Raw genomic sequence first — 9628 nt, 5'->3', positions numbered from 1 at the left:
TGCGTCCAAATTAGTTATGTTTTTATATGGCAGTTTTTGTGTTGTAATGAGTTAGTGGTGCTAAAGACACATGAGCAACCTGTTATCGGCTGTTTAAAACCTAACTTTTATGTGAATTGTAGTAATCGTTTCAACACATTTGTTTTATTGGGGTGATAAACTTTGAGACTAACTAAATACAGGGCCTATTATAAAGTTGTAACAGAAGTCATATCGGCTACAAGACCCTTTCGACCGGTAAGTAATTATTTTTAATTTTGTTTATTCAATTAGATCGGATTTTTGGCGGCCGCCTTTATCTGAGCAGCACTTTTGTCTGTGTTTATTCGTCTTTTTACTATTTACGTTTAATAAGGTGTACATCTCTAAAAAATCCAGAAATGGTTTTTATTATTAAAAATACTTAAAACTAACTCTGCCCTTTTAGATTCAATGGACAGAACACAAGGATTTCGAGGAAAAAATGGTCATGTTGGCGCTAAACAAGGAAACTAAACAAGCATTCCAACCCAAGGAAAAAAATAAAAACCGTAAGGCTTCGGAAGATTTAGATTATTATCCGACTAACCCTGGTTCGGAAAATGATAGTAGCGACACGGCAGTAAGTGCAGTCAAAAACTTGAACGAATTGTGTAACAGAAATCGCACCTGCCATTTTTTTTTTTATGGTAAACACAAGCACAAGAGGAAAGTCCTATGTCACTCTTGGAGTGGTGCTTGCGCGAAGATATTTGTGGGCATTTATCTTGAATCGCTGCAGGTTGTATGCGTCGGGAAATATGTGAGGTGGAAGCCCGTTCCACAAAGAAGATGTTCTCTAGAGTCCCGGCAGGTGGACTCGATGTTGATGAGCCGCAACTGCTAGACGCGTCCTTCTTGCCGGAACAGCCCTGGGTGGAATCAGGCCTGCCAGCTCAGAGGAGCACTTACCGTGATAATAACGGTAGAATAAACAGAGATCAGCCACCTTTCTCCTGTGCTCCAGACTATCCAGACTCTTTGTCAGTTCTGGTTTGTCGATAAGACGAATAGCTCTCTTCTGTATAGAATCTAGCAGCTTTAGATTATGCTTGGGTGCAGAGCTCCAGACCTGCGAGCAATACTCGAGGGAAGGGCGTATTTGAGCCTTATAAAGAGTCAGCAGCTGTTCTGGTGTATACAATTTTTTCGTTTTGAAAAGCACTCCGAGTTTTTTGGAAGCTGCCCTGGCGATCTCGGCTACGTGGTCATGCCAGGACACACTGTTGGTGACTTCGACTCCTAGAAGATGTAAAGATGATTTCATTGGCAATGTTTTCCCTGCCATAACCAGCTCCGGGCCATCAACGTTAGTCTTCATCGTAAATACTGCAGCCTGCGTTTTTTTAGCGTTAAAATTGACCAGATTGTTACCGCCCCACTCCAAGATTGCTCTAATATCGTTGTTGGTTGAAGCTACTTGTTGCTGCCTAAGATTCTGAGAAGTTGCGGCTGTCGTTGGTTTGGCGGACTTAAATGTAGAAATATGTGTGTTATCGTCCGCAAAGCTGTAAATTGGATTGACAGTGGTTCCTAGCAAATCGTTGATATATAACAAGAAAGGGGTGGGGGATAGAATGCATCCTTGAGGGACTCCAGCGTTAATGTTAAATTTGTCGGAGAAGTGTCCATCGACGGCTACTTAGATTGTTCGTTGTTCAAGAAAACTTTTGATCCAATTCAATAATGAGTTTTGTATGCCGATTGAGGAGAGCTTGGTTAGTAGTCCCTCATGCCACACTCTATCAAATGCCTTGAAAATGTCAAGAGCGACTGAGCGTGACTCGCCATGCTTCTCCATGGCCTCCGTCCACAAGTGTGTGACGTAAGCCAGAAGACCGCCGGTGGATCTAAGCTTTCGGAAGACGTATTGATGATCGCTGATTAGTTCAGATGATTCCAGATATCTTAACAGTTGTTGGTTGACTGCTTTCTCCATAATCTTCGATATTACTGGAACTAGTACAATCGGGCGGTAATTGGACGGCATCGTCTTCTTACCCTTTTTGGGTACAGCTTGCACTTGAGCAGTTTTCCAGCTTGTTGGAAATGAGCCCTGTTTATGCGATGCCGTGAACAGTCTACATAAGGGAGGAGTCAATTCGTCTGCACAACGTTTTAGTACTAGGGCTGGAATTCCATCCGATCCAGAAGCTTTGTTGGTGTCTACGCTTTTAAGAATTTTATTTATAATTCGTTGGGGAAACGAAATTTCTCCCATCGATGAATTCACCCTTGGCAAATATGGCGGTGTTTTGCCTTGCGAGTGCAGAGTAGAATTGGACGCGAAGAGTTTACCCAGTAAGTTGGCTTTTTACCTTGCTGTTACCGCGATAGAACCATCATCTGCTGTTAGGGGTGGCAAGGCCGACTTAGCAAATCCTTGACTAACGGCTTTCGATACCGACCAGAAAGATCTTGTTCCATTTGGGCAGTTTAGCAATTTGTTTTTGATCCTGTTGTTGTGACTCTCTTTGCATTCATCAATAATTCGCTTGCAGCTATTTCTGGAGGTTAAAAAGTTCCTCCAATTTTCGGAGGAAGGATGTTGACGCCATTTGCGATATGCTGCGTTTTTAGTGTTTACTGCCTTTTTGCAATTCAGGTTAAACCATTGCTTATTGTTTGATCTGCATTTAGCAGAAAAAGGGATATAAGCTTCCATTCCTACCAAGATCGTCTCTGTAATTTGGTTTGCACATTCTGAGATGTTATTGGTTCTAAAGCAGACTTCTTTCCAAGGGAATGAGCGATAAAATTCCTGAAGATGGTTCCACTCTGCTGATTTATAGTGCCATACCTTCCGCGGCATCGGAGGATCCTGCGTTTTAACATCCAACTGGCAAGAGACTGTTATCAATTTGTGGTCCGATGTTCCTAGGGGGGCCTGTACTGATAGAGTGTACGAGTCAGGGTCTGAAGCCAAGACCAGATCTAGGAGACTCGCGAACTCGCCGTCTCGATCGGGGATTCTGGTAGGTTCCTTCACAAGCTGCGTAAGCCCACATATGGTGGCAAATAGCTCAGCTTCTCGTCCTTCATCGTCGTTCTTGTTCCAGAAGTGCAGCCAGTTGATATTGTGAACGTTAAAATCACCCATGACGATGATTTCTGCGCTTGGGTAGTCAATTTGCAGTTGGTTAATGCCATACATGCCATACACATACAATCGGAAAGCCCAGTTCTTCTCGATATTTCTAGGTCTTTTGTGCCAGTTCACTTTGAGGCTCTCGAAAAAGCAGACTTATGCCCCCTTACGTCAGAAGTAGAAAATGTTGAGTTGGAAACAGTGACTGAATTATGTGATCAAATCACGAAAGCAGCCGAACCACAGTTGATGCATGAACCTATTCAAAACGAGCATGTTATGGATTCTGAAATTTTTTTGTAGATTTCCGACGCAACTGAAGTAAATAATACCGCATCTGTCATTCAATATAGTAAAAAGGCAGTTCGAAAAAGAAAGAAGTTCGAATTATCAGTAAGTTCCAGAAAAAAAGCTAAGCATGAAGCACTTGCGAAAAAGCACAGCGGTAAAGAAGGTTGTGGAAAAGATTGTTTAAAAAAATGTCTGTTGAAGATATCAGAAGAAAGAAGAAAATTTTTGAACAATGAATTTTGGAAAATTTTAAATGATTAAGACAGAAAATCTTTTATTTTACATCATGTTTCATCAAAACCTGTGAAACAAAGAACTACTTCAAAACGTGTTCTCGGTTATCAAAGAAATAATACTTATAACTATACGCTTAAAAATGAAAAAGGAATATCTGAAAATGTATGCAAGGTCTTTTTTTGATAACTCTCGGCTTTAATAAACAAAGTGACATCGACAAAGTTATCCGTACAGCATTGCGTAATGCTAATAATTCTGTAGTACCTGTGGCTGGCTTAAGATGCACAAAGCAACCTCACAGTAAAATAGACGATAAAGTGATTTGTAATGATATTAATTCTTACAACCCAACTATCTCACACTATTGGAGAGAGCATGCACCCCAACGTCTTTACCTTCTTAGTGACCTTACTTTTGCGGCAATGCATCAGGATTTTCTAATTTAATATCCCAATATACAAATTCCTTATGAAAATAATTATACCGTGTAGTAGCTAAGAAAATGAATATTTTGCTAGCAAATCTTGGACACCAAGAATGTGAAAGTTGTGAAGAATTTTCTCTACATGATAAAAGTCACACAAAAGATAATCTTGACAAAACCTGTGATAATTGTAACAGTTGGAAAAAACATATAGACAGAGCAACAAAGTCGTGTGAAAATTACAGAGATGATGGTAGTCAACCAAAAGAACCAGATAAGATTATATACTGCGCAGACCTTGAAAAAGTTATTATGCTGCTAAGACTGGAAACATTTAAAACTGCAATTTTCACAAACAGACTAACAGCTTACAATGAGAGCTTTGTACCAATTGGCAAAAAAAGAATGACAAAACGTTTGCCGCCATTTGGCATGACGCCTTGTTTAAACGCAGTAAAGATGAATTAATAAGCACAATTTACCAGTTTTTCCTTGTGAAGAGAGACGCTGTGAAAATTATAGCTTGATAATTGCTCTGCGCAAAATAAAAATTGGTCATTATTTTCATTTTTGCTCTACATTGTTAATTCTCATGAAATTAATGCTTATGAATTTATTATAAAATATTTCAAGCCCGGCCATACATTTATGGCGGCGGATTCGTTTCATCACAAAGTTGAACAGTCAATGAAAAAGATGGGCAACAAACTATACGATTTTGCAGATTTTGTTCAAGCCGTAAAACAATCCGCACGGCAAACTAAAGTTCTGCCAATGGATTTACAGCATTTTTTTCTTTGGGAGGATTACACCTCGCAATATAAACTTAGTAGAATTAACCCCCGGCCATATCTAAATGAAACAGTCCAAGTATAGTCTGGCAAGTGGATCTGAAACAGCGGCAGGAATGTGGGCCAAAATATTCGACGTTGCCACGTTTAACCTCAAAACGTAATTGTGCGGGACTTACTTTCTAATAATATGCAATATAAGATTTTTTACAATCACAAGATATACAGGGTAAAATGTTAAGAATTATAATCTAAATAGTTATTATATTTTGGCTTTAATGCGCAATTGTTTTACCATTAAATATGGTACAATTAAATGTTTTTCCCAAAAATGGATCATGTTTAGTAAATCTGGCAACATTACGGTCCACCTCTACATTCCTACTTCTACTCCTCTACTTCTTGTATAATAGGGGTCAGCCATTATGAACCTGAACGCTTGTGATTGGTTTCCCTTGCCGCACGTGTTTGTTATATTAAAAATATTATCCCGGCAAGACTATCCGGTTTACAGGGGCTATTTCTAGGGAGTTGAGTTTGTTCGACAGTCTTGGTTTAAGAGTTCTAAACAACAAGAACAACTCCCTAGATCTGATAGGTTCCAGAAACCCTGTTAAATTTAAAAGATGGAACAAAAAAAAAAAAAAGAACCTATCAGGCCGGCTTCGTGGGTTCTCTGTATGGTCAGTTGCCTCAGTCACACTCACTCACTCAGTAGTAAAACACCTTAATTTAATTTAAATAGGGTGTTTATTAAAGCCTTCATACTCAATAGCTTAATTTATCAGAAACAAGGACTTAAATCTACATGGTAAGTAAATATAAGTAAATATACAAGATGGCCTTAAAAAGGTAAACAAAAATAAATAAAAGATATATATATATATATACAAGTTTATAACCCAAAGGTAGATACCTGAATTCGTCAGTGATCACTTCGGAAGCATTACATAATAAGGCGTAACATTGAATTGTTTTAATTTAGATAATTATACCATAAATATAGTTACTTAAGTTTTAAATATTAAAATGAGAAAGTGATAATAAATTCATGTTAAATCATACAAAAAAAATCAAAAGAAGAATATGGTTAAGATTAAAAGAATGTGCTTACGGGTCAAATTCCATGGTGTTCTTCTTTCGGGGGCGAGAGCCCGCGATGGGCAATTTTTCACCACATAGGGCTTACGGCATGATGTGTGTTGACGGGGCTAAGGGCGGCGAAATTATTTTTCAGGCTTCAGGGCGAAATCCTTACCACTGCTGGGTCACGGCTGGCGGTTTACACTGTCATATTTAAGGAGCCGAAGTTTCGAGAGGCATCAAACTACTAAAACCCATCCTGCTTCAAAAATATTTCGTTGAAACTGAAGAAACACTAATGCATTTTAGTTTTAGATGTTATTTTAACAAAAAAAGGTGCTGGCGGAGAGAGATGATAATAGATTTATTTCAAACCTCTCTCCGTCACAGCGGGCAGCACGGTTCACTCTTGACGGACGCAGGAGCTGGAAAGACCCCCAGATGCGTCGCGGAACTGCTTAAGTAGTAGTCCAAAAGACGTCTGGGCGCAAGACCGGAGATTGAGGAACTTCACTCGTTACTTTATGGGTTTAGCCGCTATGGGCCCAACCAAAAACCCATACATAGGTCACTAATAAGCAAACCATAGAGTGCCTAGTGGAAAGTACAATTACGGGCCAAATCGTAATAATTCGACACGCGGCGCCACTGGCGTCCGCTTTAGTAAACCGGTTGACCAATTCAATTGCCGTGAAATCTTCTCCATGCACAGCATATTGTAAACAATAACAAAGAATTAAAATGGTGATAATATTGATAGTGGTTTAATAAAAAATATTGGCGAATTCCATTAAGAGTCGAAGGCAATTGTAATTATGGTGGGTGTCTCAGTTTTGAAAGAAAAATTTAGAATAAAGTCATTTTTAAATATTTTAACCAAATGAATAAAAGTTAGGATTCTCCAGATCCCGTCTAAAGCGTAATTAATCCTGCAACAACTCCCCCTCTTCCCCCAAGAGAATTACCAGAAAAGTAATTCTCATGCGAAGAGAAGTAAGCATCCAACTGGGAAGGGAAGTAAAGAATGTGCGAACAATCTAATTATTTGAAAATGCTATTCAAGCATTAAAATAAGTCAGAAAAATTAAAACTTCAAATTGATTGACTCATGAAATAATAATACTATAATAACCAACGAAATACCAAATAACACAAAATTTCTAGTAATTTCTGATAGAATTCCTAATCGGAAATCTAAAATGCTTCAAGTGGTAGGCCTTCACCACAAGAAACTTCACTAGAAAGAGAAAAACAAACAAGGTAGCTACTATCCAATAACCGCAAAAACATCAAAATACCCAGTCCGCACAGCTTTGAGGAAAGAAACTGGAGAAAAAGAAATTATATTTGAATTGAAAAATCAAAAGAACTAATAAGTAAAACACAAAAAAAAAAAAAAACATACGTCCCGACCAGTAAGCAAAATCGATAAAGTCTAATCGGAATCGGAATCAACGAGTAGCTCTTCTTTTGGGATCTTTTTCAAATCTTTAACATGCCAAGCACCCTTAAACTTGCGCTTTTCGTCAATTAGTTCATAGACTACCGGAGATAACTTCTTCTTTATTGTAAAGGGGCCCAAAAATTTTGGTGCGAGTTTGGCGGTAAAGTTTTTACTAGCATCAGAAAGATCGTAATTTTTGCGATAAACTCGCTCACCGATCTCAAAACTAATTGGTCTTCGTCGAAGATTATAACGATTCTTTGATCTTTGATGCGCCGCTTTCAGTCTTTCCTCAACGTCCCTATATACTTTACTTAATTCACGTGAACGTGCCATAAAGTCGCCAACCGTGATACTGGGAACATCCCTATTATTGTGTTGGTCGCCCGAGGGCATATATTCTCTGGAAAAATTCATAAAATAGGGAGTGAGCCCGGTGGCTTCATGCACCGAAGATCTTATGGCAGAACCAACCTTAGGTAGAAGTCGATCCCAATTCTTATGATTATCCTCAATATAACAACTTAACATGGTTTTAAGGACTTGATTCACACGCTCCACGGGGTTGGCCTGGGGATGATAAGGCGGAGTATATCGGATATTGACCTTATACTGCTCACACAGTTTGGAAAAAAGTTCACCTCGAAATTGAGCACCATTATCGCAAATAAGAAATTGGGAACACCAAAAATGAGAAAAACTTGTTCCTCTATAAGACGACAAATCATAGGGGCCTTAGCTGAGCAAAGAGGGAAGAACAAAGGAAATTTAGTGAAGGTATCCAAGACGACCAATACGTATTTGTAACCCTGAGTAAAACGAGGCAAGGGCCCAAAAAGATCGACGCTAATCGTGTTCCATGGCTTCAAAACTTGAGTTTGTTGTCCCATTAATCCGTGTCGCTCCCGGAGGGGCTTTTGCGAAATACATTTGGCGCAATGCTTAACATATCGGAGGACATCAGCTCTCATTTTTGGCCAATAATAACGACGCTTCAATCGTTCGTATGTCTTCATGACACCACCATGACCAGCCAAAGGATGATCATGATTTTCTTCCAAAATCATACGTCTTCGATCCTTGGGTACTACTTCCTTCCAGAAATCTTCATCATCTCGAAGAGACGGGTAAGAACATTTCACATACTTGTAAAGTAAATTTCCTTCAATTCGCCATTGGGGATAATTAATAGGATTCTCTACGACCTGATTGAAAACTCTTCGATACCACTTATCTGCAACTTCTGGTTCCTGGTATACACTCAATTTAGCAATCTCTGGCACAGCTCTACTGAGAACATCCGGCACAACATGATCTTGGCCCTTTCTATGAATAACCTCAAAATCGAATTGTTGCAACCGCAAAACCCATCTGGCAAGCCGTCCTGTTGGTTCCTTCAGACTATGAATCCATTTCAGACTATGATGATCTGTTATCACTTTAAAGGAGTATCCCTCTAAGTAGGGTCGTAATTTCTCGCAAGCATAAATAATGGCCAACAGTTCTCTCTCTGTGGTGGAAAAATTCCTCTCTGCTTTAGACAGAGATCGAGATATGTAACAGATAACATGTTCACCATCATCAAACTCTTGAGATAATACAGCACCGATCCCATACGCTGAGGCATCAGTCTGAACCAAAAAGGGTTTCGAGAAATCAGGACAAGTAAGTACAGGAGCGGAAACTAACGAATTTTTGATGTTCTGAAACGAATTTTGACATTCTGGGGTCCAGTTCCACTTTTTGTGTTTACAAAGAAGAGCGGTAAGGGGAGAAATAACGGTTGAGAACTGAGGAATAAAACGCCTGTACCAGGACGCCATACCGATGACACGTCGGACTTCGGTGGTGTTCTTTGGAGTCGGAATGTTCAATACGGCTGTCACCTTATCCGGGTCGACATGAAGTCCATCTTTATCGACAACATATCCTAAATACTTAAGTTCGGATCGACAGAATTTACACTTATCCTGAGAGAGTGTTATACCGGCTCTATGAAATCTCTGGAAAATCTCTTCCAAAACCTCTAAATGTTGCTGAAAAGTCTCAGAAATACAGATTATGTCATCTAAATAAACAAAGACATGTGGCTCCAAATCACCTCCCAATAAGGTATCTACCAATCGCTGCCAAGTTGCAGGGGCATTCGTCAACCCAAATGGCATTCTCTTAAATCGATAAAGTCCCCGACCAGGGACAGAAAAACTAGTTTTATCACGTGAATGTTCATCAACCTCGACTTGCCAATATGC

Source organism: Anthonomus grandis, chromosome 15 (genome assembly GCF_022605725.1).
Source record: "Anthonomus grandis grandis chromosome 15, icAntGran1.3, whole genome shotgun sequence".
Lineage (NCBI taxonomy): Eukaryota > Metazoa > Arthropoda > Insecta > Coleoptera > Curculionidae > Anthonomus > Anthonomus grandis.
This window is presented reverse-complemented; position numbering follows the sequence as displayed.